The sequence below is a fragment of the Talpa europaea genome, assembly GCF_964194135.1.
Source record: "Talpa europaea genome assembly, chromosome: 10".
Lineage (NCBI taxonomy): Eukaryota > Metazoa > Chordata > Mammalia > Eulipotyphla > Talpidae > Talpa > Talpa europaea.
In genome coordinates this window covers 57,575,080-57,596,790 of record NC_140077.1, presented here as the reverse complement: position 1 = coordinate 57,596,790, position 21,711 = coordinate 57,575,080, and positions in this window count along the sequence as shown.

The window sequence follows — 21,711 nt, the reverse complement described above, 5'->3', positions numbered from 1 at the left end:
TTAATTAAAATGTACTTTTTCTTTTTTAGGGTTTTTATCATAAATGATAATTCTGTGAAGAGAAGAAAAAATAAGATTCTAAATCCTTGCATGCTCAAAACATAATCAATGTCATGAAAGCAACACATAACACACACATAGACACACACACACACACAGGCCTAATTGTTGTATCTAGAATCTCTATCTATAAGAACTTAGAGTTATGAGGATACCCAAGCAAATAAGTTGTGATATATGTCAGAATAGTTCTACCTCTTAATTATTGATAGTGCAAAATTCTGCTAAGGGATATGGACAATGTAATTAGAAGTAGAAGCAGAAAGTTTTATGCAAAAAGTACTCACTGTTGCTGTCTCTAATACCTTGGTTATTCCTTAACTTCTCTTAACTTGCATTCTCTCACCTGTAGAAATGAAATAATATAATTTTGAGGATTTTTTTAGTATTAAAACTAATAAAGTGTATGGCATCCCTTGAGTAGTTCCCTTAACATATAACATTTTTATCCATTTCTGCTTAATCACATTATCAAAGCTAATCCCACAGTAATAATTTGCCTGGAATTTGGGGCACTTGACTTAAACTAACTGAGCCAATAAGATACATGTGTAATTTGAACCCAGACACTCTTGGTTGGAACTCGTGAAATGGCAGATCAGAGATATCATAAACAATGGGATTAGACTGTTTGAATAAAGGAAGTTGGCCTGCAGAAGGGAAGATAAAAGCAGTTTCAGGAAGAGAAACTGAGATGAGGGAAACCATGAAGATCTGGACAGACTGAGAGAATAACTGTGTTCCTCAGGTTCCAGTTCATGTTCTAGCTGATAGTGAAACCCTTCTAAATATATTATGTTTTGCGATGTATCAGCCATGTTTTCATCCTTGTATTACTGTATCATCAACTCCCAACAAAGAGTAATAAATTAGATAATGTTCCTTATAGAACCTTCAGAGATATCTATATTTTAATACCATTTATTTTCTACTGAGAGCAACTTACTGATGGCAACTTATTTGACTTCTTGCAACCAACTGATTAAAACCCTGGGTAAAGTTATATGTTACTTATTCTCATAGAGATCCATACTGAGCTCTATTATCTAGGCTCAAATGGACTATTCAATGTTTCCCCCTCTTTTGTGGTTGTATTCTGATTCATCTGAAAATTATTACAATAATTTGGAAATGGAGCATCAAGATATCACTGTTACTGGGGCTCCCTGGTGGCTCAGGGGGTTGAGCACAGCCTGTGAAGCTGTCCACAGCTTCCATAGTGTGGGTTCAATTCCCGGCCATTCGGGGAGAAATCCACATGGCACGGCAGACCTCCCCAGTCTGGCCTATTGCTCCCCTCAGCAGTATTTTCGGTCATCTGCCTGTTCTGCTCTTCTCTCTGTCTCTGGTGAATCCTCTCACCCTCCTGCACCTCTGGCCTGTACCCCAGTTCTTGTATAAATGAATAAATCTTTAAAAAATTGTTTAAAAATAAAGACAGCACTGTTGCAGACAAAGGTGATGTTAGGGGACATAACTTAAATCTGTGGGCACGCATGCTTCTCTCTCCAGACTTACCCATCACACACGGCAGATCTGAATGGGGCAGTTTTCCCTATGTAGTAGAAAAAGCCTATCCTGGAGGAACCACTGAGAGCTGGTGAAAGGCAGAGCCAATGAAGAAAGGTCAACTGTTTGTTCTACTCAAATCCATCAATCAGATAGTTCACTCCACCTCCATTGAGCAGAATAAGTAAAATAAAAGAGCCAGAGCATTGTAGTCACCAATCTTCTATTCAATGGAAGAATAGACATTATATCCCTTAAATGGAAGATGAAAATAATATCCACAAACTTTCATTATCTATTATGAACTGCATGATCTTTTGGTTTCTAGGATGAGAACTTCCAAAGCTGTCTCTTTATATTAGTTTCTTAGTTTAGGGTTTCTGTATCATATTACTTACCCTTATTCAGGAAAGTTTAAAAATTCTGATTTTGTGTGTGTGTGTGTGGTGGTTGGTGCTGAAGATGACACTGTTTCTGATTACAGTTCCATGTAGGTCAATTCATTCTTGTTATCCCTATAGAGTAATGAGGTAGAGATTTTCTAGTCCTTGTCACAGTTTGGGCTGAGATTTCCTTCTTTCCTTTAAATCATATCCCAGCTATACAATATTGGGTAAGTTAATTTACCTTTCTCTGCTCTAGTTTCTTTTAAAAAATGAGACATAACAGTATACCACATAGATCTGTGTGAAGATTAAAATTTTTGATATATGTATGTAAGGTGCCTAAAACAGTGGCTATAATATAGTAAATGTTATGTGATTGTTACTACTATCATTTCTTGTGTGGGCATTAAACTTCAACTCCAATCATATTAAGGGCATATCTTCCCTTGGATTTCTTGAATTTATCATTGTAATTATGTTCCCCACTTTACTTCTCATAAATTGAAATAGTCCTTCATTATTTTTTGCTCATTAGTTTATATATGTATTTATAATTTTAAAAGCCATTTAACAAATATTTTTTTATGTTTGGAAAGCATGTTGGAAGTAAATCAGGCAGGTAGGCAAAATTCCGAAATCAAGTATTTGAACAAAAAAGTCTACCATTTGACCAAAAATGTCATAATTTAGATACCTATTATAACAGATGTTATTTTTTTGTTATTATTACTGGACTCGCCCCACCTCCAAAGCATGTTGTATAATTAGGATTCATTTCTCTCTCTCTCTGTCTGTCTCTCTCTGTCTTTCTCTTTTTCTCTCTCACATGCACATACTAAACCAAAATGCCTCAATCAAGATGGGAAATTATTAGCTCATGTAATAAAAAATTCCAAAGCAAATTATAATCTTATCTTGATTGGGACTCAAAGGGTATGCCAAGATCTAGAATTTTTCAGTCTCTTAAGTCTATTTGCTTCTATGTAGTGGTTCCTGCCAACACATACTTCTGCAAATGGAGGGATTAGCCTCATTCTACATAAATGTAGTGACAAAATTCTCAGCATATTTCATGGACCTTGCTGAGTTAGTTGCTGATCAAGAAATCATTGTGCTCTAGGTGAACACAATCAGAACAACAACAACACAGAATATCAATGAAATTATAATCTAATTTTTAAAAAAATTAATATGAAAAGATTAATAAAATATAAAAGCTTTAGCTATGCTAATCACGACTTTAAAGGTAAGACACAAATGCCCATCATCACAAATGAAAGAGTGGTCATTGCTCCAGCACCTATCAACACTGAAAAGACAAAGTAAGTGTCATGAACAAATTTATTTATTTATTTATTTCTCTCTTTTTTTAAAGATTTATTTATTTATGCATACAAGAACTGGGACAGAGGCCAGGGGTGTGGGGGGTTAGAGGATTCACCAGAGACAGAATGGGGAACAGAACAGGAGGATCTACTGAACCACACTGCTGAGGGGAGCTGCAGGAGAGCCAGGAAAGGTCTGCTGTGCCATGTGGGTTGCTCCCTGGCCCTCCGGGATTGAACTTGTGCTGCAGAGGCTGCGAACAGCCCCATAGGTTGCATCTTATCCCCTTGCACCACCAGGGAGGCCCTGAATAAACTTATGTCTATAAATTTGATAACTTTGATGAAATGAACATCAGAGTTGTCAGTGCTTACACCACTGGTTTGTTCCCCAAACTATTGGTGTATCAATATGCAAAGTTAGGATGTTTTTCTTTCAGAAAAGGTCACTTCATTTAAACCAGACAGTTCAATATAGCACAAATGATGGCAAAAGATCATTAATTCAGACTCAGCTTGCTTTTTTAATACTGGTAGGTAAATCTAATAGTTGTTTCTATTCTTTATTCATGCCACTAGAATGAATTCCTGGGGCCTTTTGATAAGCTTGGAAGACCTGACTCCCTACTAGGAAAACACAACCGGGTTGAACTTTATTCAGAATAAAGTTATCCCACAAGGCAATCTGTAAGTCCAATAGTAGAGAATATTAGACAAATACGAAATATTTGTGTCTTCTCCTTCCATGGGTTATCTTTCAGCAATATATATTTCTCAAACAGAAATTTGTCCTATATTTACTAATGTTTGCCTTTAATGACTTAGTGTTTTATAGTAGAAGATTTGTAGTAATTAAAAAATACCACATGCCATATCCTACTGATTGTCTATTAGATCTGTTTTGAAGTTTAAAAAAAAATTCCAAAATTTATAATAGGAAATGTATATGAACTAATTTTTTCTTCTGTCCCTAATTGCCACTGAAACAGGGCTATAGTGGAACTATGGTTGCCCAAGGACAGTGCCCAGTAGAGGACAGGTCACTGTGGGTTCTCATCTACGCATACAATTTCAAGAGCACACAGGCCCAGCGAAAAACAATGTGGTTTACTTAACAAAAAGTTTCTAAAGAAACACAGAGTTTCTAAAGAAACAAAGAGTTTCTAAAGCCATGGGTGGCTGGCTATCTCACCCAGATAGTGTCCACAATGTCCAGAAGTCCCAAACAAAAGGTCGCTCATTCAAGATGACACCATCCTGCCAGTGAGGGCCCGGATGCTGGGGTACAACAAGCAGGGGGAGGTGCTCACATGCGGAGCCACTGAGGTTATGCTGCAGTAGCCTGTAGCAACAGTCTGACGGTCTGGATGAGACAGCAACTGTAACAGCTGCAGCCAGAGGCAGTACCCGATGATCAGACACACTGTTAACACCTTTCAAAAGTGACCTGGACACCGAGTGCACGGCACCCGTCAGCAATTCCAGGCAGCCCTGGTCAGTAGTGCTGGTCACAAGAGGTGGTGATAGAAATACCAGCACTACAGCTCTTTGAGAGTTGTCAGGCCACCCTGACAACAAAAACGTTGATACACGAGGCCCACGACCTTTGGTGCTTTTTTCACGCGGTGGCAGTAGCAGGGCCAGAGTTAGGCCCAGTCCCTGAGAAGCGACTCAGCTTCTCTCTGGCTGTTGCTGCTGTTTGCTTCTTTTTTTTTCAGAGACCAAGGAACAAATTAGGTGTCCCAAGCCGGTTCCTACGCTGCCCCCTATCCTCTTTAAGGGTTGCGTCACGCACCCTAGTTGATATCTGCCTCAGAGGGCCATTTTCAATTCTAAATCCTGATTGGGTAATACTCGAACCAATCAGCCCAGGTGGTGCTGAAAATTAACAAATGAGCTGAGTTGGTTCATTTTCGTTCATTTTACTTGCTCCTCATTGATCCGTTTTAGGATCCCCGCCTAATATATAAAAGCGCTTGTGTCGCCCTGGCCAGCTGTGCCTCAGGGCAGGCTCACCGGCTGCTGTGCTGCAAGGAGCAACAGCCAGAGCCAGCCTTACCCTGCAGCCTGAGCCCCAGTGGGGCCACTGGTGGCGGGCAGTAAAAAAGCCAAGCACGGGCTGCTGCTTGCCCTGCCCACAAGCAACTTCTGAGGCCTGGAGCCTGAGCCCCAGGGCGAGGGTGCTCTGGCATTCAAATCTGGCTACTCAGGACGCGCCATAAAGTTCGGCCAATGCCAGGCCTCCTTGTAGCAAACTTGGAGGCTGCAGGAAGGCCTGGGTGCTGCTCAGAGGCAGCGCCTGGGCAGCTGCTGCAGGAACTCCCGCGGGGGCTCCGCACCCAGAGGATTCCGGGAGGAGCCGCTGGCAACAACTTTTGGCGCCGGCGGGAAACAGCGGCCTCTTTTCAAAGGTTCGACCCACTTCCTCCTGCAGCAGGAAAGAGCCAGTCTTGCCCTGCAGCCCACGCTGGGGAACCCCGGTTTTACCACCATCTTGCTGAGGTAATCATTCTTACTTTTTTCCCAGGTTCTCCCATCCTTTCCACCGTCAACAACCCATGGAAAACTTATTCCTTGAAAAGCACTTATTTTTTTTTTTACTTTTATTTTTTAATTAATATTTTATTTTATATAATTCTTACATCATTTTTCATTTTTGCACAATGTATGCATTTTCATTTTGATTATATTCCCCATACAATTACACATTCCCCTTATTTTAGCCCTAGTCCTTCCTCTCTCCTCCCCCCGCCCCCCCAGTGTGTCTCTGGTTTATAGTTGCCTGTTGATTTTGATTTTTACTTTGCATTAATTAGTCTTTTTCCTGGTCCCTTATTTAGGTTTTCTAAATTCCTGCTGTGAGTGAGACCATCCAGTATTTTTCTTTTTCTTTCTGACTTATTTCGCTGAGATGATCCCTTCTAGCTTCATCCATGTTGCTGCAAGCTGCATGTATTTATCTTTTTTGATTGCTGAGTAGTATTCCATTGTGTATATGTACCACATCTTCTTGATCCAGTCATCTATTTTTGGGCATTTGGGTTGTTTCCATAGCTTAGCTATTGTAAATAGTGCTGCTATAAACATACAATGAGATACCATCTTACACCAGTGAGAATGGCACATATTAAAAAAACTAGCAACAACAAATGTTGGCAAGGTTGTGGAGAAAAAGGAACTCTTTTGCACTGCTGGTCGGAGTGCAAACTGGTCCAACCACTATGGAGAGCTGAGTGGAGATTTCTTGACCTACTAAAGATATAGCTTCCATATGATCCAGCAATTCTACTCCTAGGTATTTACCCAAATGACACAGAAACATTAATTCCAAAGGGCACCTGCATCCCTATGTTTATAGAAAAGCACTTATTCTTAAAGCATGCTATTTTCAGTTCATGCGATGCCTATATAAGTTACCTCCATCTTGGAGAGGAACAAACATACACAATTAATGACATATATGCTACATGTAAAGACGTTCTTTCCTAAAGAAATTTTATCTTTCTCCTAATGCAACTGATGTTGGCTCCTTTAAGCAACAATTTTCCTCATTTGCTACATTATTGTCATTCCTTATAGCTAGAATTATCTTAAAGATATCAATGTACTAAATATTTAATTGCTTCATGAAATAGGTGCTATTATTATCTCCACCTGATGAAAAAACCAAGTAATTCCCCTGCCAAAAAAAAAAAATCCATTAATTTTAAAGTATTTTCCTAACATCACACAGTAGTCAGTGACAGTGCTCACTTAGAGCATTGTTGACTTAGGTTAGAACCTGTGTTTGATCATTGATTTCTAGGATCTATCATGAGACTGTACACCAGAAGGATATAAATTGTATTTTTTGTTCATTTGGGTCTCTATTATTGCCTACAAGATTTGGAACATAGTAGATGTTCTGTAAATTTTTGTTTTTCAATTATGAAAAGCCTCTAGAATTATAAACATGTTTTAGATTAATTGAAAACAAATGATAAAAATTAAGTAATTCTCTAATCAATATGACAGTGTGCTATAGCCACATGATCAGAAGTTAAACACATGTGCTACAGGCATGTGAAATCTATTTATAGTTCCTTACTTTCCAATTAATTTTATAAACAGAGTAAATTTTGGAAAAGAACAAACTGAAAAGGTCCACTTAATTTTAGTTTACAATAGGAAAATGAATCTGATGAAATCAACAATTGACTGTTTTTGTTGACTAATTAGATAGGCAGTTCTTTTTAAGTTGGGAAAAATTAAGAAATTCTAATTAAGAGTGTTTTAAAAAAAATCTCAGACACTACTCATGTAGTAGTCAGATATGTTTTCTGCATCTTCTTTCACTTTATGCAATGTTGCAGCATGCCTCCTTTAAGCCAATATGTGGAAATATCTCCTGAACAAGATTCCAGTTTTCCTTATAACATTGTTCATTGTGTCTTTGTTTTATTCTTTTGAAAATCACATCTGTGTTTGCTAGGGGAAAATCATTATTATGCCATTATCCTTGAAGATAAATTAGAGATTAAAATATTTTTTAACTTACCATTTTTTTAACTCACCATTTTTCCAAGGAGTATGTTTTAAAAGTCATGATTTCTTTTAATGGGAATTTTGTGAGATTTTTATAATCATCATTGTTTGCCAACTCTTGTTTTATCCTTAATCTTTTCATTTTTTAAATAATTGAACTTTGTAAGTATTTATTTATTTAACCAATATTATTGAGTATCTTCTATATGTCTGGCAAGAATTGTGTGAAAGATTGAAGATGCAGCATTGAACAAAGAAGTCAAAGTCTTTCCTAGGGGAGCTCAGATGTGGTGAAGCAGATAATAATGTTAGACAATAAGAACCAAGAAAGAAACAAAAATGGTTTTGAATTAGAGATCAACTATCTACTTTAATAGAATGGTCAAAACATCCTCTCTTAAATAGTGCAAACTTATTTGAGATCTGAAATATGAGAAGGACTCAGGAAGGCATACATTCCAGGCAGAGGGAATAGCAAGTGCAATGGGAAAGACTGGTATGTTGGAGGAAAAGATAAGGAAACAGAGTTCACATTACAGAGGCACCTAGGTGCTAGATGAGGCAGGATCTCATAGACCAAAACACATTGGTTTATTTTAAATTTTGATAGGCTGCTGAGGGAGGGGTTAGTACAGAAGTGATCTGATATACTATATGTTCTAGGAAGAAACAAAAACAAAAATCATCAACTTGGCAGCAGTGTAGAGAATATAGTTTTGGAAAGGGAACAAGAATGGTGGTTGAGAGACTATTTAGGAAGCTATGTCATTGTCCAAGCCACTGATAATTATGTTATCACTAGTGTGGGAGTAGAGGGGCTGGAGACAATGAATACATTCAGGAAAACTTTTACAAGAATTAACTGTTTTCTAATAGATTGGATATAATAGTGAAGAAAGGTCTGTAAATGGATGAAGGATTTGGAATTGGGCATATTGGAGAGAGAACATTTCTTAGGAGGGAAGGCTGGAAAAGTCGTAAGTTTCACTTTTGCTTTTCATAAAAACAACTAAATTAATAATCAGATAAAGACAACCAAAAAAAATCTTGATAGCTGACTATAGAACTGAGACACTAAGGGGAGTTAAGTGGGGTAAGGGGAGAAAGAGGGACAGAGGGAGTCATAATGGTCTATGGTGGTGAAATAAGGGTGAATTTGTGGTGGCTACACTGTGGTGGTAATAAGTGATGGAGGTATCACAATATTATGTTAGTTAAAATGAATCAATTAATTAACTAAAAAAAAAAATTTGTGGTAAACTTTTCATAAGGACGTATTTGTTTTCTATTATAAACAGAATAAATTGAAAAGTCATTAAAAGAATTAAAAAAGACAACAGAAGAGATGTTGGTTTTAGCTCTATTCTGCTTCTAAATAATTCTTTGACTATGGCAAGGCAATTTATTTCATTCTCAGTGTTTCTATCTATGGAGTACAATATGCTGCTAAAGTGGTTTTCATAGAGCCTAAATTTAATAATTCTACTATTTTGCTTAAAAATCTTTAAACCTTTTTCTTGCGCCCACAATTAATATAGCACCTTTTGCTATGTCTAATAGAACTCTGAACGTTCTCTCTTTCTTGCATTTCTACTTCCATTTCCTACCATGCCTGCTCTCACCCTCTTTGGTTGGGTGATGGTCATTTTTACTTCTTTCAGGTTCTTGTTCTCAACAGACTTCTCCCTGCCTGGAAGTGTTGCACATGCTTTTCCTGCTCTTTGGAAAGCTGAATTTTCCTTCCTTGAACTAGTGAATGTTCATCCCGTTTCAAATATGGATTAAATTGTCACTTCCTCAGGGAAGCATTATTCCCTTGACTAGATAAGTAAGCCCTGTATATGTTCTTACAACTGTATGCGTTTTTCTGTTCCAGCATTTGTCAACAAGTTTTATTAGCTCTGTTTTCTTCATGAGGACTGGAGTTATGCCAGTTGTCAGTATTATCTTTCCTGAACACAGGCAGTTGTCTAGCATGTGATAATATTATTGAATTGCTGATTGAAAGAATGAATGGATGGTCTAGATAACATGATTGCTAATGTTCTGAGCATCGAGAGCTAATTATAATCAGGAAGGTGATTCTTTTAAATACATGTGATTTTTGTCCTTGTTTCATTTTTATCACACTTAATTTAATTCAGTGTTACTAGTGTCTTTGTAAAATGTTGGAAATTTGCACAGACACAGACATGTGAAGATGGAGCCAGAGATTAAAGTGATGCAACCACTTAACGGGATTCCCAGGCCATCATCAAAAGTTAGGAGAGAGGCATAGAGTAGATTCTTTCTTGAACCCTGAGAAGGAACCAACTTACTAACCTCTTGATTTTGGACATCTAGCCCCCAAAACTGTAAGACAATAAATTTGCATTGTTTCAGTCTAGTTGGTGGTGCTTTGTTATAGCATGATAGGAAACTAACAAAACCATCATGCTTTTATTTTTTATTTGCATGACTTCTCTCTTCTGTATATATGGGTAGTTTTACTTCTTCCTTTGCAAATTGGCTAACTTTTATATCTTTTTCATATCTAGTTGCTCTTGCTAAAACATACAACACTATTGAATAGCTGTAATGACTATCAACAGCCCTACCTTGTTCCTGATCTTAAAGGAAAAGTTTTCAGTTTTTTGTCATTGAGTATGATATTCACTGTGGGTTTTGTTGAGTGGTTTTATTATGTTGAGAGTCACTCCTTCTATGCTCATTTTGGCCTGGGCATTGAATTAAAGTCAATCCAATAAGATGACTTCATCTTAAATTGATTAAATCTGCAAGAACCTCTTTACAATTCAAGTTCCATTCATAGTTTCTAAAGATTAGGGCTACAACATTTAGTATCATGGGGGAACTCAATTTAACCCATAACAATAATATAGTTTAAATGTTTAACTATATGTTAATGTTAACAATTTAACCCATAACAATGATATAGTTTAAACATAAAAATGTGAATAAGAGTTATTAGTGTTGGGCCTCCCTGGTGGCGCAAGGGTTAAGACGCAACTTATGAAGCTATCCTCAGCCACTGCAGTACGAGTTTGATTCCCAGTCAGCAACCCACATTGCGCAGCAGACCACTACTGACTCGCCCCACTGCTCCCCACAGTGGTGTACTTTGGTCAATCTGCCTCTTCTGTTCCCCACTCTGTCTCTGGTGAATCCTCTCATCCCCCACACCTCTGGCCTGTACCCCAGCTCTTGCATGCATAAATAAATAAATCTTAAAAAAAGAGTGGTATTGCCTGTACCCCAGCTCTTGCATGCATAAATAAATAAATCTTAAAAAAGAGTGGTATTAGTGGTGGATTTGACTTTTTAAAAGAAGTTGTGACTTAACCTAGAGAACAAATAACTTTTATCAACAGAAAACAGTCTAGGTCAGAGAAATCAAGTAGGAAAAATAACACAATGACAAGAATCACATGTATTTGAATCACTTTCATGATTATAACTAATTCTCAATGCTGAGAACAGGAGCAATGATGTTAACTAGCCCTTCCACTCATTTTTTCATTCAACAATTGATGAATAATATTATCACATGATAGATAACTTCCTAAGTGTAGGAGGGATAATACTGACAACAGGCAAAACTCCTGTCCTGAAGATTCCAGTAAAAAACTATTAAAATTAATATGAATAAAGCAAAGTGGTAGGCTATAAGCTCAATATACAAAAATCTGTTTATTTATTTACACAAATAATGAACTAGTAGAAAGATAAATCAGGAAACTATCCCATTAACTATTAAATATAAAAAATTGAATACCTAGAAAGAAACATAACAAAGTTGATCAAAGACCTATTCAATGAAAGCTACAAGACAATGCTAAAAAAAAAAAAAAGATGACAACACAAGGAAATGGAAAGGTAGGTATTCCATGCTCATAGATTTGGGAATTAATATTATTAAAATATTAAAATAGCTTATATTACCTAAAGCAATACACAGATTCAATGCATTACCTATCAAAATCCCAATGACATTCTTCAAAGAAAGAGAAAAAAAACCTGAAATTTATTTAGAACTATAAAAGACCCTAAATAGCAAAAAAAAAAAAAAAAAAAAAAAATCTCCTGAAGAAAAAAGAACAAAAATGAATGTATCAGACCTCCTGACTGCAAACTATACTACAAATTCATAGCAATTAAAACAGTTTGGTATTAGAACAACAACAGGCACATATTATGTGTCTTGCACAAAATTAAGAACCCCAAAATCAAACCATACATATATGGTTAACTAATGTATGACAAAGGAATCAAGAGCTTACAATGAAGCAAGAAAAATCTCTTCAATAAATGAAGAGATTGGGAAAACTGGACAGTCATAAACAAACAGTGAAATTAGACTTCTGCCTAGCCTAATCCATAAAAATTAGACTTCTACCTAACCCTAATCCATAAAAATGGATTCAAAATGGATTAAAGAGTGGGATAGAAGACCTGAAACTATATAATATGTAAAGGAAAGCATACGCAATAGGCTCCTTATCCCTAACCTTAAAGATGAGTTTGGGAACTTAACTCCCACCAACACAAGGGAAACAAAAGCAAAAATAAACAAATAGAACTACATCAAACTAAAAATCTTCTGCTTTAAAATTTTTCATTCAAATAAAAGAAACTGGCATGCAAAACAACAAAAAGGCATTCTTCTGAATGGCAGAATATATTTACATATACATTTGGCATGGGGTTTATATCCAGAATGTTCAACAATGAAAAAAATGAACAACCTGATTAAAAAAACAGATAGATCTTAACTGTCTGACTGTTCTCCAAGGTATACAGGTCAGCAATAGATGCATAAAAAGATGTCCATGTTTATTACTCAAAAAATACAAATTTGAAGAAATATGTGCACTATCATGTTGATTGCATCATTAGTTACAATTGAAAAGAACTGGAAAATCTTAAGTGCCCACTGATTGATTAATGGATAAAGAAGATGTAGAAGTTTCTAACTATAGTTGTGGCTGCCACCATTGCTGCCACAGGTGATATGGCTACCCTGTCCCCAGAGGGGTTGGTTCTAAAAGTCAATGTAGAGAAGACTGAGGAGGAGCTGAAAGAAGATGATGAGGAACTAGAAACTATCAGAGAGACTGTGGGGTCTAGGCCACTGAGATATTCCAGGAGAGGGTCCAGTGTGCAGCCACTTTCAATTTCTCCTTTTTTTGTGGTTCAAAAAATGTACAGGGATTTCAATCTCCATGAGGTAGGAGAGTACCTTGCCTTCTTTTTATGGTTTATTTCTAGTTTGATGCCTTGATGGTCAGAAAAGATGGTTGGTATGATTTCAATCTTGGTGTATCTGTTGATGTTTGTCTTGTGTCCCAGTATGTGATCGATCCTGGAGAATGATCTGTGTGCACTTGAGAAAAATCTGTACTCTGATTTTTTTGGGTTTAGTGTTATGTAGATGTCTGTTAAGCCCAAGCTCTCGAGATCCTTATTTAGAGCTTTAGTGTCTTTACTTATTTTTTGTCTCGTTGATCTATCCATTGTTGATAGTGGTGTGTTGAAGTCTCCCACTACGTATGTGTTTTCTCTGATGTCTGTTTTCAGAGATGACACACAAAGACCACTGGACTAACGAGGAAATCAAAGAAGAAATTAAAAAAAATCTTTGAATTAAATGATAAGGAGGACACCAATTTCCTAAATGTATGGGATGCAGCAAAAGCATAATAAGAGGAAAATATATAGCAAAAGAGGCTCACATTAAGAAACAAGAAAGAACTCAAAGAAACAACCTAGTCTCAAAGCTCAAGAACAACAAAAAAACCCCAAAACCAGTAGAAGAAAAGAAATAATAAAAACCAAAGCAGAAATAAATGAAATCGAAACTAAAAAGACAATCCAAAGGATCCATGAAACCAAGAGCTGGTTCTTCGAAAAAATAAATAAAATAGACAAACCCCTAGCCAGGCTCACAAAGGAAAAAAGGGAGAAAGCACAAATAAACAGAATCATAAATGAAAGAGGAGAAATCACAATGGACACAGCAGAAATCAAAAGAATAATCAGTAACTACTATGAACAGTTATATGGAAACAAGTTCAACAATCTAGAGGAGATGGGCAAATTCCTACAACTCTACAATCACCCAAAGCTAGATAAAGAAGAAATAGAACACCTAAACAGACTAATTACAAGCAGCGAAATTGAAATGGTAATCAAAAACCTCCCCAAAACCAAAAGCCCAGGACCTGATGGATTTACAAATGTATTCTACCAAACATTCAGAGATGAATTAGTGCCTATCCTTCACAAAATATTCCAAAAAATTGAGAAGGAAGGGACAATATAAACACGTTCTGTGAAGCCAACATTACACTAATACCAAAACCAAACAAGGACAACACAAAAAAGGAAAACTACAGGCCAATCTCCCTAATGAACACTGATGCAAAAATCCTCAATAAAATTTTAGCTATCAAATCCAACAATGTATCCATAAGATAATTCACCACGACCAAGTAGGATTCATGCCAGGGACACAAGGATGGTTCAACATCCGAAAATCAATCAACGTTATCCAACACATCAACAAAAAGATAATATCAATAGATGCTGAGAAAGCTTTCAACAAAGTGCAACACCCATTCATGATAAAAGCCCTTGAAATTCTTGGGATACAAGGAACATACCTCAACATCATAAAGGCCATCTATGACAAGCCAACAGCCAGTATCATTCTCAATAGTGAAAAGCTGAAAGCATTTCCATTAAGATCTGGAACAAGACAAGGATGTCCACTCTCACCACTGCTTTTCAATATAATACTGGAAGTCCTAGCCAGAGCAATAAGACAAGAGAAAGACATACAAGGAATCCAAATAGGAAAAGAAGAAGTCAAACTATCGCTATTTGCAGATGATATGATAATATACATAGAGAACCCCAAAAACTCCACAGAAAAACTAATTCAACTCATCAATCAGTTCAGTAAAGTAGCAGGATACAAAATCAACACACAAAAGTCAGTAGCCTTCCTATACACAAACAATAAATCTGAAGAAGAAATAAAAAAAAAATCCCTTTTATTATCGAAACAAAAAAAATCAAATACTTGGGAATAAATCTAACAAAAGAGGTAAAGGACCTATACAAAGAAAACTATAAAACACTGTTAAAAGAAATAGAAGAAGACGCAAAGAAATGGAAACACATCCCCTGCTCTTGGATTGGAAGGATCAACATTATTAAAATGGCCATCCTACCAAAAGCAATATACAGATTCAATGCTATTCCAATAAAAATGTCAATTTCATTCTTCAAAGAAATAGAACAATTATTGATGAAATTCATATGGAATCACCAAAAACCCCGAATAGCCTAAGCTCTCCTGAAAAAAAAAAAAAAAAGGAGGGAATGGAGGCATCACATTCCCAGGCTTCAAACCATACCACAAAGCCATAATCATCAAAACTGCATGGCATTGGAACAAGAACAGATGCACAGACCAATGGAATTGAATAGAAAATCCAGAAATAAACCCACAGATTTATGGTCAACTAATCTTTGACAAAGGAGCAGAGAATATGCATTGGAGCAAAGAAAGTTTGTTCAATAAATGGTGCTGGGAAAACTGGGTCGCTACATGCAAAAGAATGAAGCTTGACCACTACCTCACACCATACACAAAAACCAACTTAAAATGGATTAAAGAACTAGACATAAGACCTGAAACTATAAAATACATAGAAGGAAATATAGGCGAAACACTACGTGATATGCACATCAAAGACATCTTTACAGACACATCACCCAAAGCGGTGATAGTGAAGGCAAAGATAAACAGCTGGGACTACATCAAATTAAAGAGCTTCTGCACAGCAAAAGAGACAATAACAAAAACAAGGAGAAACCCCACTGACTTGGAGAACATTTTTGCACACAACACTAATGATAAAGGACTGATCACAAAAATCTACAAAGAGCTGATGAGACTCAACACAAACAAAGAAAATAATCCAGTCAAAAAATGGGCAGAAGAGCTAAAAAGAAACTTCTCTGAAGAGGAAATGCAAATGGCCAACAGGCATATGAAAAAATGTTCATCACTTGTAATCAGGGAAGTGCTAATCAAAACTACCATGAGATACCATCTCACACCAGTGAGAATGGCACATATTAAAATAACTAGCAACAACAAATGTTGGCGAGGATGTGGAGAAAAAGGAACTCTCCTGCATTGTTGGTGGGAGTGCAAACTTGTCAAACCGCTATGGAGAGCTGTGTGGAGATTTCTTGACCTACTAAACATAGAGCTTCCATATGATCCAGCAATTCCACTCCTAGGTTTTTACCCAAAGAACACATAAACATCAATTCCAAAGAGTACCTGCACCCCTGTGTTTATAGCATCACTGTTGACTATAGCTAAGCCTTGGAAACAACCCAAATGTCCAAAAATAGATGACTGGATCAAGAAGATGTGGTACATATACACCATGGAATATTACTCAGCATTCAAAAAAGATAAACACATGCAATTTGCAGCAACATGGATGGCGCTGGAAGGGATCATGCTCAGCGAAATAAGCCAGAAAGAAAAAGAAAAATACCGGATGGTCTCACCCATAGCAGGAATCTAGAAAACTTAAATAAGGGACCAGGAAAATGAGTAACTATAAGAAAGTGAAAATCAAAATCAACAAAAAACCATGAACCAGAGACACTCTATGGGAAATGGGGGGGCGGGGAGGGGAGGGATTGGGGTCAAAATACGGGGGTTGCAATTGTATGGGGAATACAAAAATAAAATTTATTTTAAAAAAATGTACAGGGAAGCCTGTGTTTTGGGACCACTTCCTTCATTATCCTTATTTCCTGTTGTGTTTGAGACTAAGAAGTTACAATTTGAGCCACAGCAATAGCTGCTACAGCTGCAGGTTACTTCCTAGGCCCTCCTGACTCCCAGGAGGAATTCCAGGGGCTGTAGTTTCACTTCCTGGAAAGATCTAAATCATTACTGCTGATTTTGATCTTTCTGATGGGAAAAGTATGAAAAGGAAAGTGTTTGAACTTATTCTTTGGACTTTTTTTTTTTTTTTAACTCTGGCACATTGATCTGTCTAAACCTAGTGGGGTAAATTGACTCCACACTGTCTCATGGAGAGACTCCCCAACTTTCAAGTGTGCCCTCAACATTGTACTAACTTGTTTGTTTTTTCCTCTCTCTGACACCAAAGTGTGGCAATGCAGATGGTTATTCCAGATCTGAACACCACACCCCTTTCACTAAATCACTCCTGATTGGAAAATCTCACGATTGCATTGTGGGGAAGGAACTGATGCATTGGGAGGGATATACCCCAGACTATTAAGGGACGTTTTGTTTTGTTTTTAAGAATGGTGATTCTGGGGAAAGACATGCATATAATAAAAAATACAAAAAAAGCATTACATGCTGTAAAGCAGCCACTGTGAAATTCTGTGTATGTTGGAAAGGAGGGAGAACCAGTGAACAGATTCAGCTTCAAGATGGGGAAATGTGGAGGGCAGAGCTGAGCTCATTTCCTCTGTGCATTCTGGCCATTAGACCTGGGTGTGTGTGTAAAGAAAAAAAAGTCATTGTTCACTTTTTGTATTTAAATATTAAAAATTAATCCAACTGAAAAATAAAAAAAAATAGATGTGGCATAGATCCACAACTGAAAATTGTTCAGCTATAAAAAGGTGCAATCTTGGGCCTCCCCTGGTGGCACAGCCATTGAGCGCTGGGCTGCGAGGCTGCCCGCAGCCTCTGCAGTGCCAGTTCATTCCCCGGCCACCGGGTGAGGGTTTCACAAAAAAAAAAAAAAAAAAAAAGTGCAGTCTTGCCATTTGCAATGACATGGATGGAGCTAGACGGAGTTATGCTTAATGAAATACACCAGACCAGAACAAACAAAACAAAAAACAACACTATGTGATTTTACTCATGTGTGGTATATAGAGAAAGTAAGCAACTGAACTTAATACAACAAAAACAAACTTTTAAAATTTAAGAGCACCTCGTGGTGACCAGAAGGGAAGGGCGGGGTATGGGGATGGGAAAAAGGGGACAATGGTATAGAGGATAGATCTGGACTCTTAGTGGTGACCTGAATTTAGTATATGTACATGTTGATTCTCAACTGTGAACCCCTGCAATTTACGTAATGCAGTATTACTTCAATTAAAAAAATTACAAATGATATAAATTGATACTCTTTTAAGTAAATATCAACTGGTCTAAGTTTTTAAAAAATCTTGTTTTAAATTAAATGAGCATATTTTTCCCCATCTTTCCTTAATGGTTTGTTAATTTGCATCTTGTTTTAGAATTTCTTCCTTATCTGAAGCCCATAAAGTCCTTTTCTATATTGTTTTTCTAACTCCCTGTAGTTACATTCTTCACTCTTCACTAATGAAAGTGTTGCCATATATGTAGGATTTAATTTTGTTTCCTTACTAAGTCTTAGTCTGTTTTTCCTCTCAAAAGTTTGTCTGCATTCTAAATCTTATGAAAACACAGCTTGTTTCTGTCCAAAAAAAGGATAAATTTTTTTCTACTTGAAAACAGTAGGAGTAATTTCTTAACAATGTCCTATGTCCCTCCACCCAAGTACATTTTGTAATTTCTTCAAAATCCTTGGGAGATGTGATATTTTCTCTTTAGATTTTATTTTATTGTTTTAAAATTTTATGTGGCTTTACAGGATACTATAAAGCAGTGGTGCTCATCTTCCCCGCCTACCTTTCCATAGCTGCAGACACTGATGTTTCTTTGAAGTCAGAATACCTTCCTTTGGTTGATTGGCTTGATGTTTCCCAGGCTGCAGTCATGAGAGGATAGTTGTTTGATGAGGTCATCTGTCCAAATGGCCAACATTAGAGATGAGTTTCCTTCAGGACCACTAAGAAACAAAAGGTATCTACCATAATGAGAGTCTTCACAGATTTCTGGAGTTCTTTCCCTTTGCTGAGCTTGTCATCCGATGCACTAAAACCTCATGTAACTGCCTTATCTTCCTTCTTCAACATTTTCTATATCAATATCTCCCTCCATTTCATATGTTCTTTTTCTTTTTAAAAGTATTTGGAATCTTTTTATAGTAGTTATAAATGAGTCCCCAGCCCTGAGTATATAAAGAAATCTGTTTTTATATGGTGCAAACTAATTTTTATTTTATTTATTTTATTCTGTAGGAGTGTTTGGGGGTCATTCCAGGGGCTTATTGGTACTAAGACATTGTAACACACCTCAACCTTGAGTCATCTAAGAGTGCTCAGAATCCTACCTTTCCCTACTTAGCCCTTAGTCAGTCAGTCATCAGGATTCCTCTGAGGCAACCCATGTTCCCGTTCTCAAGCCTCCTTCTAGCCTGTTATTATCTCTTCTTTGTCAGAGTCAAGTTTAAGGGATGGACATTATGCTGCAGACTCCACTCCACAATGTAGCGACGGAGAATCTCAATGTGTGTCCATGGTGCTTTCTGCCTGGATTGATTACATTACTCTCAGTGATGGTTTGAGGCCTTCCCCAACCCACTTGCTCGGTATCCTGTTCTGAAATCATCACGGGCCCCTCTTCCAAAGGCTTCAATTTCTCTCTTTTTATTACTCCCTTGCCAACTTTTATTCTTCTACCCAGAGGATTTATTTTCTAGTCTGAGTGCGAGTAGGACTGAAACTACCCCCTTTTGTCCTTTGCTTTTCTACATATTTTATTCTCATTCCTTACAATTTCTCCCAAGAAATTTAAGCTTTTGGAGCAGAAAAGGCAGAGACTGACAGACTCCTTCTGCTTTGTGTCCTGTCACATCTCTGTTGAAGTGATGAATGCAGAGTCGAGTATTTGCTTCACAAGGTAACAGATAGGGGAAATGCCTGGAAAAAAAAAATTTAAAAGGGAAACATCAGTTAACTCTTTAAAATATTATCCTGCCATGCTTGCACTTTATAATTTAATCTTAATAGCTTTGATTTCTGTACTTTTAAATTACTATTATAATTTGGTATATTTATGGTTGCCTCTGATGATTTAATTTGGTAGGAGTAATACTAAAAGTTCTCATTTCTTTTCAATCAGACTAAGTTCTTTTTGTCGGCTGGTTGCCAGACATGTACCTATTAAAATCCACATTTATTAATGTGCATGGTTCATGGTTTGCTTTGAGCCTTTCTAATCACACTGTCCTTCCTGTCTCAGTTTTCCTTTAAATCAGACTTTAAAACATGTCTCCATTTCCTACCATCAATCATTAGTTAAGCCTTGATTTGTTAAAACCTCTAACGCATTATGTTAGTAAAATGATTAGACTTCAGGTCCATGTCTCTTATCATTAACTAGAGTTTGTGCATCTGACCCTTACAATGATTCAAGGGAAGAATTGTTTTCCATGAGCTGTCATGGAGAAAGAGGTCAGTATGACAAAGGACTCCCGCTTAATTTATAGTGAGGCATGCTCACTAATTCTGGCCTCAAAGCTCTGAGCTGTTACCAATTGATTTCTATCAGTGTTGTGTGAGATGATAAATTTTAATCAAGAGTGTTTTGGTCTCTATTAGTCTGACTTTCTTTTTATAATGAATTTCTCTCATTCATGCTTTCCCTAGTCTGCATTTTTATGACTGTGATGTGCTTTGATTTACTTCATTCAAAGTAAGATGCTCTGGCTTCAATTACTCCACTTAACTTTAAATAGCATTGCTACAAGTCTTACTGATACAAAGAACATCTGGTGTCAATAAATTGCAGCAGGAGGTGCCATGTGGGAAGGAATCCAAGAACTAAACACATCTCTGGGCACATCCATCAGGACATGAGCACATATGTCATGGCATCCTACCACCTATCTTCTTAAATGATATCAGAGTGGAGCTGGTTCCAGGAGTTCAAGTCAGCGAGGCGGCATTTTGATTCTCATTGCAGCAGTGCTTGACTCACAAACACAAAACATTCAGTTCACTTGATAACATCTTTACGGATGACTTTTGCTAACCCGAGAAGGCACGCAGAGCTGGGGACGCTTTTTTTCTGTGTCCTGTACAGACTGTTTAATGAGGGATGTTGTAAAGAAGTCAAAATAAAGAACTCAATTCCTCGCAACCTTCCACATCAACACACTAGAACACACAGTGCTGAAATTTCCACAGGAAAATACATTTACTCAGGCTTCTGGGTCAATTCCAACTACAAATTTCAACAATTACCTAAGAGAACCAAGTTAAGATAGTAAAATGTACAATAATTTAATAAAGAGAAATGTTTGCTTTCTTGAGAAATAAACTGTCCTAATTGTAAAAGAATGTTTAATATAGAAGTATTACCAAATATGTTATTTACATATAATTTTTATCCTATTTACGAGAGCTCTGAATCAAAGTTATGTACTGATAATCTGATACTTGTGAAGAAAGGTGTTCCTAATCATATGTGTTATTTAAATGATCTTAATTAAAATATTTTTTATGAATTGCATACTGGGTAACATATTTCTATTTTTCATAGTACCAGCTTGTTTTTTTTTTTGTGTGTGTGTGTGTTTTTTTTTTTTTTTTTTTTTTTTGTGGGACCCTCGCTGGTGGCTGGGGAATGACCCTGGCCCTGCAGTGGCTGCGGGCAGCCTCGCAGCCCAGCGCTCAACCGCTGCGTCACCAGGGGAGGCCCTAGCTTGTTGTTTTTTGATTGAGGTAATATTGATTTACAGCACTATAAATTTCAGTTGTATGAAATTTACACCCCAGCAGTGACCAAAAGTCTAGTTTCTGTCCATTATCATCCAATCAAGCCCTTTACTTATTCCAGCCACCCTCCCCCCACTGTCTTTGGTAATCACCATTTTGTTATCAGAATCTAAGGATTTGCTTTTGTTTATTCATTTACTTTGTTTCTTTATGTCCACATAAATTAAATCAAACCA